The following is a 19,185-nucleotide window of genomic DNA, read 5'->3' as shown; positions in this document are numbered from 1 at the left end:
TGAGTTCACCAGGCAGCTTTCTTGCAGCAGAAAATTTGGTCTTACCTGTGGTCCTGAGGCTCAAGTATGCTCGTGGGGTGCTGCCCAGGGGCTCTCTGCAGCGGCAGCAACCAGGAAGACCTGTGCCGCCCCTTCCGGGAGCTTCAGTGCACCAGGGTTCCAGATGGTCTTTGGCTTTTTCCTCTGGCGTCCGAGATGTGTGTGCAGGGAGCAGTCTCTTCTGGTTTCCCAGGCTTGTCTGCCTCTCTGAAGGTTTAGCTCTCCCTCCCACGGGGTTTGGGTGCAGAGAACTGTTTATCTGGTCTGTTTCTTTCAGGTTCTGGCGGTGTCTCAGGCTGGTGTCCTGCCGCTCCTGGGCCCTCCCCCACGGGAGCCCAGAGGTCTTATACAGTTTCCTCTTGGGCCAGGGATGTGGGCAGGGGTGAGCAGTGTTGGTGGTCTCTTCTGCTCTGCAGCCTCAGGAGTGCCCACCTGACCAGGCGGTTGGGTCTCTCTCTCACCGGGTCTGGGAGCAGAGAGCTGCTGCGGGCCGGGATCCGCGGGTGTGGGACTTCCGGTAAACACAGAATGTGCCCGGTCCTAGAGAAATTCTGCTTCCGTGTGTCCCAAGCTCACCAGGCAGCTTTCTTGCAGCAGAAAATTTGGTCTTACCTGTGGTCCCGAGGCTCAGGTTCGCTCGTGGGGTGCTGCCCAGGGGCTCTCTGCAGCGGCAGCAACCAGGAAGACCTGTGCCGCCCCTTCCGGGAACTTCAGTGCACCAGGGTTCCAGATGGTCTTTGGCTTTTTCCTCAGGCGTCCGATATGTATGTACAGAGATCAGTCTCTTCTGGTTTCCCAGGCTTGTCTAAGTTATCTGTATTTTGATGCTAATTCCACTGCCCCAAGGACAGCTGCTGTGTACTCAGGAATCAGGTGACTTCACCAGGAAATTCTACCTCTTTCTTTTTTTCTTGTCTCAAGTTTATTTGTAAAAACAGCATAGGACACTGGTTATCTGCAAATAGTGTGTAGGTAGGTGTGTCACAGCAGTCCGTCTGTCTTCACACTGGCAGGAGCCTTTTCTATGGGGCCGTCACAGGGGCCTGGGCACCCTTGGGAGCCTGGGCTGGAGCTTTGGCCTGGGCCTTAGCTGGAGCTTTGGCCTCTGCCTTGGTTTGAACCTTTGGCTTTGGTCGGCAGAGCCTACGACCCTTGGCCATGTAGCTTCAAATCCTCTTCCCAAGCTTGGGGTGAGAGGTGAAAGCCAGACGGCTGAGTTTGCGGATGGAGCCCTTTGGCATCTTGGGCTTGATGGCCTGAGGCTTCACGAGGGCCATGGTGGCCTCTGCTCATGCACTCACTGCCTTGGCATTGTTGGACTGCATCTTCCTCAGGCCTTTCTTGTTGTGCTTCTTGGCAAAGCGCATGTTCCTCAGAAACTTGGGGTCAACCCCCTTAAGAGATTCGTATCTTTGTGACCGGGGTTTCTTGTTGCCATTTCTGTGCCATTTGCAGGACTGGTTGTGTGTGGTGTGCTTCTTGGACTTGGCCATGTCTGCACGGTAAGCCGCAGCTCCTGCAGTGCCTGGGACTGGAAGAGAAAGAGCTTGCCTTTTCAGTAGTACGGACTTGAGCTTCCAAAAGAGCTGAGTTTGAGTTCATTAGTGATGTGACTGTATTACTTATGATCTATGAGCTATAATAACTTTGTTTTATGATGGTACACCTCCACTGGGGGAGTTATAGCAAGGACTGAGTTGATGTACACAGAAAACTCTGCTCCATGCTGTCTACATATTGAATAGAATGTGTTAAAAATATGGGGTACTTAAACTAGGCAGTTAATTATTTAGGAAGAGAACTGTATATTTCCCAGAGTTCGGATATCTTAAGATCACTAATATGGGGGGATTCTTTTATACCATTGAAAGCACATAGTCTACCTGGCTAGCTAGGCAGTAGTCTTTTGAATAACCAGGAACTGACAAGATACGAATTCAGTGTAATGGATTTAAAAATGCCTTCTAATTTACAGGAGGGGAATGGTCAGTTTGTTAAATCCAAATAAACACTCTCTGTGCTAGCTAGGCTTAGTAAAGGAGCATCCATTTGAGCTTCTTTAAAATAATTTCCACACCATTGGAAAGTGCAGTGAGAACTCTCCTGGAGTCATGGAGTGCACACGCACATTCTTTGAAACTTGGCTTCTTTGAGTCCACCCTTCATCTGGAGCCCACATTGTGAATTTCTGGGTGTGAAAAATGTTAAGACCATGGGAATGTAAAAGATGTGTGTGTGTGTGTGTGTGTGTGTGTGTGTGTGTGTGTGTAGAGGCCCTTTAAAATTAATTATAAAAATTTGTTTTTACTCGAAGAGAGGCCCAGGTGGGCTGAGATCCAGCGTGTTGGGTCAGTCCACTCCAACTTCTATTCCATCTATGAAGTGCTCAACCGCAGGCAGGAGCTGGTGTGCCAGAACCAAATGTTATAGTGAATAGGGCTGGTCCTAGGCCTGGTGGCCAGGCCCGAGTATGGGGCTGCTACAGCTGTGGCCTGCACTGCTCTCATGGCTAGGAGTCAGAGAGCACAGGGCAGAGGCGCTGCCTGGAGGCTACAAACACGAAGGTCAAGCTCATGGAACCTCAAGGTAGCAGATACAGCAGCCTGGAGCTCAGGCACGGACCCTGCCTAGCTACGAGATCACCCTGACTCTGGACAACTGCAGTGTAAATGAGACAAGTCTGTGAGACAGCCCGGTACTTACGCTGTGCCCCAAATCAGAAACCTTAAACAATATCAACGATTCTTTGCAATGAATATTTGCATGTGAGGCTGCTTGGGAAAAACATATCCTGTGTGGCACTTTGGGATTTCCAAGGCTACTGTAAGTAGTGGATGAATACGAGATGGAAAGGTGAGAAAGAGGAAGGAACGGAGCTGTGGATGTAGGGTAGAGAAAGGCAGAATTAGAGACACTACAGTGGAGACACAAGTGAGAGAAGGCTACAGGAGACCGGGAACAAGTCATTTCCTTGGTCTTGCTGCCACCTGAAGCCACGCTGATATCTATGGGCGAGTCTGCTACCAGCGACCAAATTGGTGTCCTTGGTCCATGCTGCTCCAGCTTGTGCTGCTGCTGAGGTCTATGATGGTGTCAGTGGCCCAGGCTTCAGTAGAGGGCCGCACGGATATATGTGGTGGTCTGTACTATCACCAGAGACCATGCTGAGGCTGGAGACCTTGTGGATGTCTGAAGTCTGTCTTGACGCTGACTCCAAAGCGCAAGGAAGCTACTTTTGCAATTGTATCCATGATTGGAGACTCACAGTTGAGAAAGGGGGACATAAAAGGCTTCTGAGACAACCCTCTTCTCCCTCTCCACAACTGACAGCTTCTGGAGGGCGAGCTAGTTTCCTTTAAGGGGCTGACCTTTGGGAGTTTGACCATCCTCCACTGAGTATACAGGCAACACAAATCAGACATTTTTGTTGTTTTTGTTATTTTGCCGGGGAAGGGGGTGGACCTGAGAAGTGAGTGTGATTGGGGTGCACAATGTGAAATTCCCAAATAATCAATAAATTTTTTATCTTGGAAAAAATGTTTCTAGATTACCTATTTTGGAATTTATGTCCCATTCCTATATACCACCAATTTTGATAACTGAGGCTTGACCACCTGTAGCATGAAGTCATAGTGTGAATTCTTTGCTTCAGAGCATCTGAGCATGACCTTCATCCAAGGCTGGATTTAATTTTCTTGTTCACACTGGCTCTCCTCAGTGTTTATGTTGAGCAGTGTACCCTTGTCAAGGCAAATGCAAGCCCTTCCAATATTCTATTTGGTTGGTATCTTGCTACTTCTAAGGTATGTGATTAACATATTGTAACACTTTGACAACAACAGTGTTCCTCTTAGAATTCCCACCAGGCAGAAATAATACCCACACACTTGTTTTCTCCCTCTTTTCGTCTTTGTTAGGTGATTTTGATTTACAACCAGAGGCTAAGCTTCACTCTCACCTTGAAGCCATCCTTCCTCAATGATGGAAACAAACATTTAAAAATCCCTATCAGCACAGAATTTGAGACTTTCCCCCCATGTCTTTTATAGCATTCTCTTTGGCCCAAGCCTTCTTCTACCCCTGGGTTTGGGGTTTCTTTAAACCCACGCACACCTGCGTCATTTTCCATGACAAGCAAAGAGAAACTTGTTGAGGATGCTGATTTTTTGAAATTCTCCCCGGAAACCAAGCCTCTTGCCTCTTGCTGTGTGAATATGGGTGAGGGGCTGGGGAGGATCAAGCTGTTTGCTTTTCCTATGGCCATGTCAAAGTGATAATTTGTGCCGTGTGATTAAACTCTTTGCAGGTCTTAGATGACATGCCAACCCTTTAGAATTTTGCACCCATGATCTCTGAATGAGACAAAACCTCCAAATTATATTTGGCTTAGATAATTTGATCCTAGGTGTAAAATTGGAAAAATAGGAACGCTTGTGTGCCATGTGGATTACTTAGGCTTTGTGGGGGGTGGTCGCTTCTTTTGTCTAGTTGTCTCCGCTATCTATACCTATCTTTTTATAATTACTGTTTTTTTAAAATATAAACTTAATTAAATGAAATCTCTCAGTTATAAGTGTAGAGTTTGTTGAGTCTTGACATTTGTGTATGTTTAGGTAACCAGTCCTCCAAACACGATACAGAAATATTGCCTTCAACCTTTCCTGTTGGCCCTTCTGAGGTGGCAAGGAAAAAAGAACACTTATTAGAATCTGTCATTCTTAGAAGAAAACACATCTTCAAACCTATTTATAACTTCCCGGCTTTTCTTTAACAAAAGCAACATTTGCTGTAATGACTTGATTATAAGCAGAAACATTCAGGCAGTAAAAGTGCTCCTACAATGATTGACAGCTCCAAGTAGGGGGGGAGGAGGTGAAGTGCGCTGATGGTGGGCAACAGTTTATTGCGGCTCCAATCAGCTCAGGAGGCTCTAACTGGCTTCAGAGGGACCTAGTTTCCTGTGGCCTTAGCAAAAGGGATAAATTATAGTCGATGTCTTCAATGAAAGACAGCAAGATGACCTGGGGGTGTGGTGGGGGTAGGGCACAAACAACAGATGTAGCAGAAGTTAGAGAACCTTGTTGAATTGTTATTCAACAAATGCAGGTTTGTTTGCCAAGGCCAAAGAGGCAAACCTTGCAAGGTACATGTTCAAATAAGAAGCAGCAGACAGAGCACACCAAACATTGGCCAAAGTAACAACCCTTCATTAAATCAAGCAGAATCAGGGGGCAGTGCGTAGGGAAGAGTTCAGAGTCATTGGTATAGTGGCGTCATAGCCAAGAGGCTGAGACCCAAGCAAGGGAGTTGTTGGATCCAATTAAACAGGCATTCTTGCTGTTGAGATAGTGCTGAGATCTTTTTCTGCCTCTCTGTGGGTGTTTGATATTGTTCAGACAGATCAATTATAGGATCCTGATGGCTTTATGGCTTAGCCAATCATTCGTAGGAGGGTTTGGATGCTTGAGTGCAGTATATGCTGAGGATGAAAGCGATGGCTCTCTCATTACGAGCAAAGTGGGGATGCAGCCGAGGTAATATTCAGACTATTCCAGATTGAAACTGTCTGCATGCAATTAGATCTGAAAAGAATAGCGTGCGAGACAGAGTAAGATAAAAGGCTCGGTTTTTCTCACATGCCAGGCCATATTTAATTTTATTATGCTATTTATGCAGCATCATTCAAACCAAAGCGCATCATGTCGGTCCATAAGACACCAAATGAATGAGAACTTCTCTGTGGAATGGTTTGAGCTTGATTAGCACAGAGTCACGAAAGGAGGCAGAGAAGAAGGGATGGGTGCAGTTACTGTGGTTGAGCATCTCGGTCAAGTACAGATTAATTTTCCAAGCCAGTGTATCTCGCTGGTGTCAGGACATTGGGCAGATGATGAGGGTACCACTAACATTAGTCTTCTATCGGTATTCTCTGCCATCTTGCCAGCTGTCTAGCTGGTTATAGCAGGCTCCCCATTGGGTATCTAAATCCCTCCTGGGGATGGTCGTATTGTCTAACACTGTGATTTAATTCACTGAGTTTTATGATGGAATTGTTTCCATCTCAGAAGTAGAGGAGAATGTACCTTTTCCAGTGTGTGAAGGCATTTTCTTGCCACATGGTACGTATAATCCTTACACACGCAGGCAGGTTTTGCAGACATGGGCTTGAATTACCAATGATTTGTTGTGGATTCGGTCAATATGCAGCAAGCCATCAAGTCGGTCTGATGGCTTTATTTCCTCTATGACAAAAGTTTGTTACAGTGCTTCTAGTACATTCTAATTCTTTTTAGTGCCCTTTCTTTGAATAGAGGAAGAAAGTCTTGGATTTATCAGGATCAGACCATAGTCCTGTCCAGGACATTTTAATTATGAAATGAAACCAATCATATTCTATTGTGATGAAGCAAAAATCACATAAGCCTTACCCTCTAATTCTCCAAATCACCTTTTAAATATATATCTCTAATGTGCGGATATTATTCTCTCTCAATTTTCTGTTTGCATCCTTTGAACGTATCTGGCTAACAATGATTTTACCTTTCCACCTTACAGCTATTCAAGACCTTGACCTGCTGGTCCTAATAAAAGAGTTATGAACCATGCCCTGCTGAAATGACTTCACTCCCCCTCCCCTTTTCCCTTTTCGCCTCTAAATTCCCTTGGTGAGTGATAAAGCTTTGCATTGAAATGGACGCATTTGGTCTCTGTTAAAGCCATTTATGGTGATTTCTCTGCCACAAGCATTATTCTTGGGGCAGACAGATGCTCCTCATTCAGGGCCCGTCTCATAACATATTCTTTCAGGATTCCATAAAGTCCTTTGGGGCCAGCAAATTATCCCTTTCAGCAAGTGTGGTCACACAGGGCATCTTCATCTAAGGAGTCAGCAGATGGGGAGGAGAAAGAGTGCACGATGGGAACTCTACCTTTAATTTTTGAAAAGAAAGGAACCAAAACCAGCTTTTGATTTCTCTTTGTCCTCCTCCTCCTTCTTTCCCTCCTCCTCTTCTATCCTCTCCTCCTTCTTTTTAAGAAGGGTTTCCTATAGCCCAGCTTAGCCTTGAACTCCATATGTTGCTGAGGCTGGCATGAGTGTCCTATGTTCCCGGTCCCATTTCCCGGAATGCTGGGAATACAAATATGCATTATCACACTGAGCTTCATATTTTTAGTTTCCTATAAGTGATTAGCTAGCAGTTGTCTAGAGAGAAGAGTATTTCTATTTTCTGCTATTTTCTTTCTGAAAGGTCACAAAGTGGGTGAGCATGCTATAGGCTCGGGCAAACAGACACTCATGCTTTGTGTTCGATTCTGAGACCAAGCATTGTCAGTTAATCAGATAAATACATCACACCTTTCCCATTTACTGTCTTGATTTTTACATCAATCTAAGAAATTGAAAGTGAATGCCTGGGTTGGCTGAGGGAGCAGCTCGGTTGGTAAAGTGCTTACTGTGCAAATTTGAGGACCCAAGTTTTGGATCCTATCTCCCAGGTGAGAAGTCAGGTTGGTGACACATGCCTAAAATCCCAGTCAGTGGTGGGGAGACTACAGGAGGAATCCTGGACTTGCTGAGCAACCAGCCTTACTAGGTTAGAGAGCACAAGGTTTGTGAAAAGATCCCATCTCAAAAAAAGAAAAAGAAAAAAAATTGCTCCTGTCTAAAGGAAATACAGGGGCAAAGAGTGGAGCAGAGACTGAAGAAAAGGCCATACAGAGATTGTCCCACCTGGGGATCCATCCCATAGGCAGACACCAAACCCAGACACTATTGCTGATGCCAAGAAGTGCTCGCTGACAGGAGCCTGATATGGCTGTCTCCTGAGAGCCTTACTGATACAGATGTGGATGCTCTCAGCCAACCATTGGACTAAGTATGGGGGCCCAAATGGAAGAGTTAGGGGAAGGGCTGAAGGAGCTGAAGGGGTTTGCAACCCCATAGAAAGAAGAGCAATGTCAACCAACCAGACCCTCCAGAGCTCCCAAGGACTAAACCACCCACCAGAGTACACATGGAGGGACCCATGGCTCCAGCTGCGTATGTAGCAGCTGCCATCACTGGGAAGGGAGCTCCTTGGCCCTATGGAAACTCGATGTCCCAGGTGGGGGAAATGATAGGGCAGTGAGGCTAGAGTGGGTGGGTGGGGGAGCACCCTCATAGAAGCGGGGGGCAGGATGGGATAAGGGTTTTGTAGAGGGAAAGCTGGGAAGGGGGATAACATTTGAAATGTAAAATAATAAAATAACAAATAAATAAGACGTCAGCAACAATAACAACAACAACAAAGCTCGAGTGGAGAGTAGGAGAAGGTATTTTCAACTTTAACCTCTGACCTATATCCTTGAGTGGGCATGCTCATGCAGACGCGCGCGCGCGCGCACACACACACACACACACACACACACACACACACACACACACAAAGGAGTAGAAGAAGAAAAGGAGAAGTGGGGAAAGAAAGAAAGGGAGAAAGAAGGAAAGAGAGGGAGGGAGGGAGAAAGAGAGAGAACTCTTGGCCCCATCCCAGTTTTCTCCAAGAACATTAGGCTTTGAAGCTGCTGTGATTTCTTAAATATGTTTTTAAAGAACACATTCATAAGATTATTGTATTTCTAAAATAGAATTAAGTTTTTATTGCAATTTTAGGTTTAGAGCAAAACTGGAGAGAACAGATTTCTGTCATGTTTTATGTCAGGTCTCCCTCCGCTAACTTCAGCCCCCATCTCTAGCACGGTATGTAACATCCTCCACTACCCACTTGCCTGCCAGGGTGGTCCAGTTGTTACAACTGAGGAACTGGTGCTGGTGCACGCTTAGCATTCCAAGTACATTGTTTAAATCAGGCTCGCTCTGCTTTACTTTTTGGCCAAAACGACACCGAGAGTCGTAGCTCCGAGATCACTACTGAACTCCCATTTTACTTAGCAGGGCAAGCTTTCCAACCAGGTTCCCAGGTTGTGGCCGAGCTCATGTTAATTACTCTACTTGTGGGGCAGCTGGGAGCCCAGCAAGGACAGGCTTGGTGAGGAGGGGCCAGGCCATTCTCTCCCTCCTTGTCACTTCCTGTTACCATGTCTGCAGCTCTACAAGCAGACTGCACGGTCACCAGCTCCACAAGACAACATGCCCAAACAGATGATCCAATTTCACTGAGGCCAGATTCCTTTCTTCTACTGTTCCCAGAAAATAATTTCCATCTGTGAGCTACAGGGAAGTGAGTTCTGAATGCCGCATGGCAACTCTCTTCCCAAAAGCTGCGAAAAGTTGAGGCCGTGTGGAAGGAGAGTTGGAAGAGAACATCTGTTTCTGTTTGTCAGGGGGAAAAGTCAGTGTGAAGATTGGATGGTGTCCTGCCCCCGAGCCACCTGGAGTCACTAGCACAAAGTCTGGCGCAATGGGGGCAGTCACATATTTCCTAAAGTAAAATTTCTGTGCTAAAATAATTTATGAGCCAAAAGAATAAAAATAGCATTTTAAATATCAAGTTCCTCTAGGAGCTGCGCTAGGGAGAAGACAAATGATTCTGGTTAATGGGCACAAATGTCTACAGGGTGTTTACAAAATGATTGTGTAGAGTTAGCAACTCTTCCTTTTATGCTGTGATTGGATGGGATTTTCTTTTTCTATGGTTAGATCTTTGACTGTTCCCATTGCTTTCTTTGAAACCAGTGTTCACATTCCTGTGTGGAAAAAAAAACAAGTTTAAAAATTGATTCAGAAGCTCTGACATCATCTTTTGGAATTCACCTTTCTAAGTTTGACATATATATTTAGGAGGAAGCCCCAAACAAAAAGGAGTACTCACTTGTCAAAATTCCTCTTGGGATATATAGGATTATCTATGTGTAGTGAAGACATAATTCACATGAGGTCATTATATTTGTCAAATTAAGTTCAGAAAAACAGAGTACAACCTGAACCTCTCCTATTACGGAAGAGAATCAACAAATTTTGTCAGAATATTCTTTTTGAAAATAAGACTTTGATTTGATTTGGCTTTACTTAAGTCTACTTAGTAGACACTTTCTTTGCCCCTGGACACTCTGTGGAAGGCCACACTTGATGGGTGATGGGAGTTCCCCTTCTTTTTTTCAGCAGCTCAGTGGGAAGAATGAATAATCCTATTGATTGTCACCTCAGCATGGCTGCCTGCTGTTTTGTTCATTCCTGTGCGTCCAGGTTCTAGAATAGTTTCTGGTGCACAACAGACGCTCAGTGTTGCATATGGAGACTGAGGGATATTCTATCATGTTGGAAAAGGATTCTGAATGATCAGATATTTGTGGGGTGAACAGACGCTAGTACAGAAATCCTCAGGCCCTCACCCAAGCCCACTGTGAATGCTGTGATCTGCGGCATATCATCGAAGTTACCACTGTCTTCTCATTCTGCATTAAAAGTTAGTGTGTGTAGAACAATGGAGAGGTGCATGTAGCGTTGACTTTCTGCACAGGAAGGATACAATGGAAATCCAGGATTTCTTTAAGACAGCCAAGTTTCAAGAAATTTCTTATAGTAATTGATTCTTAGTAGTAGAAAGAGTTCATGTCATGGAATATGGTCAAGAAATGTTAAACTAATAGTATCCTGAGATGGACCACGGGCTATGCATCATCTTCGGCAAGTAGATTTCATGACTAGAAGAGTGACCACAAGTGGAATCAGAGTAGCTGGACTCCTATCTGATGTGACCAGACCCATAAAGTCAATTCAGTCACAAAGGGGGCTGCCTAATGACTTACACATGTTATCAAATGCCTTATAAAATGTGAATGAGCAGTCATTCAATGTCATGAATAGGGTTTGGGCATGTTCTAGATATTGTTTTGCTGATTGGATAACCTTTCTTTCTGGCATAAAGCATGTTTATACTGCATCTTCCATAACTTCCAACGTAGGTGCCTTTAAATAGAGAACTGAAAATCTGAAATAGAGACTGAGAATCTGAACTGAGAATTTAAGCACAATTGAATGTGAGTTCCAAGTCTTCCTTTGTATCTGTGACATTTGCAATGTCATTGTGTAAAACCTCCTGAGTGCCCACCAACTCATTTTAAGTTAGGGTTGCCTCTATTGAATCTTTTGTGAAGGAATAAATTCCCTTTATCCACCAATGGACAGACGCTGCTGACCTCTGTGGTTGAATTAGGGAAAAGCTGGAAGAAGCTGAGGAGGAGGGTGACCCTGTAGGAGGACCAGCAGTCTCAACTAATCTAGACCCCTGAGATCTCTCAGACACTGGATCACCAACAAGGAGGCATACATCAGATAATATGAGGCCCCCAACACAAATACAGCAGAGAATTGCCAGTTCTGGATTCAGAGAAGATACACCTAACCCTCAAGAGACTGGAGGCTCCAGGGAGTGGGGAGGTCTGATGAGCCGGCTGGGGTGTGGGGATGAGGACATCCTTGTGGAGATGGGGGGTGAGGGGGAGGAGATATGTGATGTGAAACAGTCAGAGGGTGGACCAGGATGGACTGGGAGAGGGATAAAGTCTGGACTATAAAGAAAGATTAAATAAAATTAAAAAAGTTATTTCTCCCCTAAGAAAATGAATTCCTTTTATATTTTACCATGTCACATTGATTTGAAGTGACAGATATATTGGTCAAAAATGCCTTCCAGAGCAAATACAACTGATTCTTAGACTTCAACTCAGTGGGAGGGAGGAGAGAAGTAGATTACCACTGCCAACTAGCCACACATGGAAATGGTGTTATAGTTTTGTTAGGCTTTTGTCACGGGTGACCTGTAAAGTTGCAGTGTTAGTACTGATCTGTATTGTGTGACAATGAGAAATGACATGAAAGGTTTTCCTTGGGCAAGTAAGTACAGCTCATACTTTAAATATAGTATTACCTATATAGAATTAAACTTACTTTAAGAGAATATAAAATACAGCATTGAGGCTGGGTTGGCAAGGCAGAGGGATTTGTTTGTTTTGAGTGTAAGGCTGCTTGGTCTTCAGCAAGAAGACCTGGACCCATGACTCTGCTTTGTCCTTCCATCACTGGGTGCCCTGGGAGTTCAGTCATCTATGTGTTTCCCTTAGAGGCCTGATGGTTGTGCCCTGGACATCAATTCAGACTCAAGCTACTAGGAACCAAGTTGCAGTGTTAGGACCTTTGAAGAAACACCTGTTTCTTCAAAGACATTACATGCTAGTCACCCATCTTCATTGTAATAGACATCATCTGCATGCCTAAGCAAAAGTTTGGCCCACAGGAGTTGGGAGTAGCTTAGTGAATCTTCGGGGAGGCTCACAGTATGGAACCAGAGGGTAGGCTGCCAGGATGAGTGTTCTCAGCCTGCCTCAGAACCAGTCCTCAGCTGCAGTCAAGACAGATGCAAATATTTGTATCACCTCAGTACTAGAAAGGCATTTTAACCTAACCCATGCTAATAGCATACCATATGCTCCTTCTACTTGTGTGCCAAAGACCGCCTGTAGCATCCTACAAAGGCAGGAACTGACTTCATATTCTTTCCTGTCATTATCCTGTCTATCCTGAATTAAGTCCTGGCTAGATGACTGTCTTCTGTGGTAGCCTTGCTATCAGAAGTGTTAAGACAGTAAGTTTCTGTCATTCTTAGCATTCATAGCAAGCACTCCAGCTACAAATGCATCAACCCAGGAAAATCTGAGCAGTATCAAAGGTTTGTGAGGTAAAACGCAGCCATATCTAAAGTACCAGGAAGGGTCCTCCTGGAAAGATATGTGTCTATGCCACTAGAAAGTGTCCAGGAAATGGTTCAGAAACCTGTCTTTGCTTTTGAAGGAGACAATCCATAGCATCCAAGCCTATCAGGAATTCTCTCATGATAGCTGAGGGCTGCTGCTTTATGCTTCTTCTCAAGGTAAAGCAAAACCTTGAGGTGAGTGTGCAGGCCTTAACTTGGCACCCTCAAGGGTGATGGGTGAGTACTTCCCTGTGCCTGCTGGAATGGACCCAGGAATAGATGTACTCCTAAAAGGGTAATGGAACAGCCCTACAGTGCTCCCAGTCACCAGTTTGAGGAGGGTTTGGGCAGCTGCGATTGACTTGACAAACCAAGGAGACGATGGCTTGAAGGGATCCAAACAGCTGCACCAATCTGGCACACCTCTCCTTGCATCCTTGAGGGCCTCATCAGACAATGGCTTGGCTCCATTCTTGGTATTGAGTCTCTGTCAGCGTTCCAAGCATAGGTCCCAAGGATGTTGGTTGCTGAAATCAAGGCCAAGATTTTTCTTGGCTGAGGTCCTTCGTGTGCCCAGGGAGGCTGTTTCTAATCCTAATTCTGGAACAGGGTGTAGTGGGGAAGATCGAATTGACAGATAATCAGCCAGCTGTTATTATACCCAAGGTGGCCTTTGGATTATGAGACATTTATCTTTTTAGAAAATATTTATTGAACACCTACAATGCTCAAAACACAGGACCAGGTACCCTGGTGGATGCATACATACATACACACACACACACACACACACACACACACACACACACACACACGTGTCTGTGTGTGTGTGAGAGAGAGAGAGAGAGAGAAAGAGAGAGAGAGAGAGAGAGAGAGAGAGAGAGAGAGAAAGAGAGAGAGAGAGAGAGAAGAGCAACACAGATCACAGATCTGAAGGGACTTACAAAGATTAAAGGAATGGACTCACTGGGAGGAACTTTTTTTTTAACATGATAGTATAAAAACAAAATGTGGACATTTTCATCTTGGGCTATGTTGGGCTGAGGAAACTCTCATTTGGGAGTTGGTTATGTCTGTAGACAAAAGGATGAGTGCTAGACTTGGTTGGGACTGGTTAGTCATGGTGAAAGACAGCCCCAAGGCATATAACACAGCCTTCTGGAAGCCACTGCTGCCAAATCCCAGGTGTGAGCAGGTACACAAAGCAACCTCATTTGTAGTCTTTCTATTGGCCACCCAATTAGACAAGATGGATGAAGCAAAGAAGTGCAGGCCGACAGGAGCCGGATGTAGATCTCTCCTGAGAGACACAGCCAGAATACAGCAAATACAGAGGTGAATGCCAGCAGCAAACCACTGAACTGAGAATAGGACCCCCGTTGAAGGAATCAGAGAAAGAACTGGAAGAGTTCGAAGGAGCTCGAGACCCCTTATGAACAACAATGCCAAGCAACCAGAGCTTCTAGGGACTAAGCCACTACCTAAAGACTATACATGGACTGACCCTGGACTCTGACCTCATAGATAGCAATGAATAGTCTAGTAAGAGCACCAGTGGAAGGGGAAGCCCTGGGTCCTGCTAAGACTGAACCCCCAGTGAACTAGATTGTTTGGGGGAGGGCGGCAATGGGGGGAGGATGGGGAGGAGAACACCCATAAAGAAGGGGAGGGGGAGGGATTAGGGGGATGTTTGCCCGGAAACCGGGAAAGGGAATAACACTCGAAATGTATATAAGAAATACTCAAGTTAATAAAAAAAAGATTGAAACAATATTCTTCATGTTTCAACTTCAGTCAGATGAACTCCTTTGTGGCCAACTTTGTCTCCTATAGGTACACAGTGGAGTGAGCTTGGTGGTCGGGAGGATTCTAATGAAGTCAGCTTCTACTTCAGTTGCTGTGTATTTGAGGCTCAGACTCTCCCCTACAGAGAAGAGCTGTTTTTCCTGGGTCCTGCCAACTCCTTTTATTGTAAAAGCAAGACAGCTTTTCCTCAGCTTCTGCAAAGACTGGCTGCATACTGGGACTGATCTTAAGTCTTGGATTTGGGATGAGAAACAAGTCTTTCTTCAAAGACAAGTCCTCAAGGAGAAATGTTGCAGGCTTTGATGGAGAAGGTCCAAGTGTTACAGGAGGATGAGTATCAGGAGGTGCTGTCAGGTGAAACTCATAACTCAGCATGCTGGAAACTAGTGGTGGCTGATACTCTCCTGCTTGCTGTCCGGTACAGTCAAAGTGTGTGCATATGCTGGAATCAAAACCAGTTCTATGAGGCTGGTGACTGTCCTCACCACTCTCCCATGTCACTGAAAAGTAAAGGCATAGTTGCTTTAGTTTCCCCCGGAGACATAGGAGAGCAGGTGCCAGCTGAGACCGTTCACCGACATGATGTAATGGGTTTGGAGGCAGCTTTCTCTTGAGAAGAAGGAGATAGTGACTCCACAGTGAATCACTGCTGCCATGGTCAGGAACTCAATGCCATTATGGCCTTGTCACAACACCTTTGCTTCTCCTACAGACACCAACTTCCCTGAATGTGGCAAATGGAGATAGGACAAGGAACAGAGGACCATGTCCCTCCTCCATGTAGTCAGCCTCATACCCTCTCTTTGTCTTTGAGATTAGGGATGACATTCAATGCAGTTTGCAACTCTAGTAGCTGGCCCATTGCCTAGGTATGGCGTGTAGGAAGGGAAGTGAATGGAATACCCTGTGTGGAGCCCTCCTTGTCTGACACAAGGCTTTAGGAACATTTGGTGGCATCACTTTTCTCCTTTTTCTGTGAACAGCTGTGTTCACAATTCTTGAGTTTTTGATTATCATATATTAATGACTTGGTGATACGGAAGTTCTTACAGAAGAAGCGAAGAGTACTTGCGTGCTTTCTTTGCAACTAGGTCAAGTTGTGGCTGATTAGGCTGAACACTCCAAGGACCATTTTGATGCTCTTTTACTGCAGGAGCTGAAGTCCATGTTGGGCCACTCAAGCCCATCACTGAAGTACATGCTGGAAAATGAGTCCCCCCTCCATCTTCTGTAATAGAATACCAGTTTGGGGGAGAGGGTTGGTTACACTTATGCCTAAAACCTGTCCATCCTTTTGAATGTTGGAAATAGTTGTTTTTTATAGTATTAGCCAGGGAGATGTACATTGAGGGTCTTATGACAAGCTCTTGATTTCTGGGATAGGTATCGTTTCCTCCTCCTACCTTTGTGACTCTTTCTGACTGTACAGGTGAGAAGACTCAGGGGACTCTTTCTTCCTACCGTGAAGCGATGAGTACATGGACTAAATCCAGTGACATTCGCAGAAGGGCAGAGTAGGAAGCAAGTTCAAGATCATGGCCTTCAGGTTTGAAAAGCTGCAGTCACTCTGGAATGATCTAGGTTAGGTTTCTTGGGAAGAGTAAGCACATGGGAGAGAGCTTCCAGGAGTCCAGGTTTTCTGTTTTGTTGTTCCCGATTATAGACAAATGTGCCCTTTTACTATTCTAGGAGGCATTTCCAAATTCAGAAATTAGCAAAAGGCCGAGGATGGGAGTAGAAGCTGACTATATTTATTGTTCAATGTGTGGAAATAACAAAAACAAATACACACCAAAGCCATACGTTTAGGAGATCAGTTGAAACCTGTGGTTATAGTGAGACAGTAACATTTTCAAATAGGTTTGCCAGAAAAGTGTAATCCAAAGCATTCACAGTTCATGGTAAGTTTTTTGAGAATTATGTCAGCAGGTAAAGCTGTCCCCAGTTGACTCATGAAGAATTCTTACTGGGAAAGTAAAAGGTTTGCGAATCCAGTTCTTCAGGAGAATGGATTCAGTTCTACACACCGACACTACTTTATGCTGAGGAAAAGGTCTGTTTCTCTACTAGTGTGTTTCATACAGTTCCCTGGACTGGCCTGAGACCCAAAGCTTACACCTCACTTGGGGATTTGTAAAAGTATCGGTTCTTGGATACAATTACAGACCCACAGATTAGGAAATGCTAGGGGTGGCTTTAGACATCTGTCTTAACAAGTCCCTAGGTGTGTCTGAGGTAGCTTAACGAAGGAGAATCGCCTCTGTAGACTAATTTCTGTCTGTTAGGCGAACCGAAAGCACACCCCTCCCCCAAATCCGAGGCAATCAGCATCTCCCTGATTTGTGACTTCTCTTCTGGTGATCATTTCCAGAGAGACTGTCCTGCAGTGGTAAATTAAGAAGTTCACGTTCTGTTTTTCAAATCAATCTGTCATCTAAGACGTAGTCCCTTCCTCCCAGGAGCCCAAGGTGAACCACTAATATTACATTTCTAGATCTGAGTTAATCTGTTTTATGGACAGGAGCCTCAGTCTGAAGCAACCAATCTCCCTTTATTCATTTTCACTACACAACGAGCTCTCCAACTCATATAAAGGTATATGACTTTTCAAAGTTAAAAATGAAGATTTGCCACCAGTAATCTAGAATGTAAATAACCAGCATCGGATAAGTATGTAAGAGGAAAAACACAGAAAGCAGATCTTTCTAGCAGGTTGATTTTCTAGCATTTATAAGAGATGAATTCTACAACTAATCCCACAATACATTATATATATATCATATATGTAATATATATATATGCTTTGTTTATCTATTTATACTAAAAGCTATCAAAATTAATGACCTGTTTTTCCCCTTTCATAAAAAGGTCTTTAAAATGAAATGTACCTACCTTTAAATTAGGTCGGATTTGATTTTTTTCTCCTGCCAGAGAGTGTCTTAAATCTTCTCTGCTTCATGACTCCGTTATAATTCTGTCCCCAAGGATGGAAGGAGCTATCTGCTGCAGGAGGATTTGGCCGTAGTACTGCTTCCATTAGAGAATAATTATTACCTGCGCGGTAGCATGTGGAGTAGGACTTGGTTAACCTTTTGTTTAAAATATATGACTTTTAGAAATGAAATTAATTCTCTATTTTATCATATGAATTTTTTTCTGGGGCATGTTTATGGCTATACTTTGGTGTGGTCAGGTGTGGGGGTCATGTGGCTTAGTTAAAAAAAAACAAGGTGGTATGCCTTAAATAAATTTATGTTGATTCTTTGTGGTATAATTGGTTTTACATGTATGTATGTATGTATGTATGTATGTATGTATGTATGTGTTTGTATGTGCACCATGGCACATGTGTGGAAGGTAGAGATAATCTGCAGGAGTTGGTTTTCTTCTTCCACCACATGGGTCCCAGGCCACGGCTCAAACATAGGTTATCAGATTTGCCGCACTGAGCCAGCTCTGGAGTCTATTTTAACAATGTATTTAAGTCTAACTGGATCTCTCCCATGTGGCATAACCCTAAGCATAGCATTAAACTTGAAAAAAATGAAAATGAGGGTTGGAGATATAGAGTCAGTAGGCGTGCTTGCTTATATGGTCATGAGAAACTGAATTCAGATCGTAGCATCCATTACAAACTAAGGGTTGGCTGCATAATGACTGTAATCTCATTAGACTATAAGTTTTCATCTGATAGCCACACAGATAGTCCTAGTGAAATTCAATGTTTCACAAAACTAACCCAAAAGACAGGAATCTAGTCAAAGGATTACAGGGATAGGGGACGGTCTTAATAGAGTTGGGAAGGAGATACAAGAGGGTGTGTAGGAGAGAATAATGAGAAAATAGTATATACATGTATGAAGTTGTCAGTTAATCACAAAAATTAAAGTAGAATTTAATAAAATCACATGACATATATAATAAAAGTTTAAACATTTCCATTTTTACCTCTTTATCAGCTTTTGGATTGCTATTTAAAGAATTTATGTAAAAGATTGTAGAAATGTTTGTAAAGAGAAGTAGACTGATGTTCTAGTACTAGTAGGACCATGAGTTCTCATTCTATTCCTGTCCTTAAGTATTTTAATTGTTAATCCTGCAGGAATCTCCTTAAATCTTGTATAGCTGAAGAAAAGGCTAAGAATTGAGTGAGGGTGATTGTTCTAATTTTATGTTGGAGAACTGATAATTAAAAATTATATTTAAGATGAGGAGGAAAGAAATACATATTAAGTGGAGACAATGGGTAAACTAAAGATATAGCTTTATAAACATTAGGGAAGACATAGGGAAGTGGGTCTGTTTGGGGTAATCAGTCCCACATAAGCATCTCCATTTTCCCCATCTGTTGGGCCAAATGTGCTACCTACATATATTTCTATTCTGAATTGTCTTTCTTCACTGATGTGCTTCCTTTTTATAGCGACCTTCTGCTGGTTAGTGATATAAGGTCTTAAATCTAAACATCAAATCATGTAGCTGTAAAAACATTTATGCCATGGGACCCAGTTCCAAGCAGTTTAATTTTGAAGCCAAGACATAAAGGTACATCTGGTCTACCTTCTCTTCACCCTAAGGAAAAAATAAACAGAAAAAAAAAGCTAAGAATAGCGATGGACTTAATCTCTGTAGACTTGTACATAGAATGAAG

General features: G+C 43.9%; 1 pseudogene; it reads right to left on the bottom strand.

Annotated features, from left to right (window-relative positions):
- Nucleotides 1-1,023: 1,023 nt before the first annotated feature.
- On the bottom strand, nucleotides 1,024-1,547 carry Rpl29-ps11 (ribosomal protein L29, pseudogene 11; annotated as a pseudogene).
- Between the last annotated feature and the right edge of the window lie 17,638 nt (nucleotides 1,548-19,185).

The sequence above is a fragment of the Rattus norvegicus genome, chromosome 3 (genome assembly GCF_021556685.1).
Source record: "Rattus norvegicus strain SHRSP/BbbUtx chromosome 3, alternate assembly SHRSP_T2T, whole genome shotgun sequence".
Lineage (NCBI taxonomy): Eukaryota > Metazoa > Chordata > Mammalia > Rodentia > Muridae > Rattus > Rattus norvegicus.
This window is presented reverse-complemented; position numbering and strand designations above follow the sequence as displayed.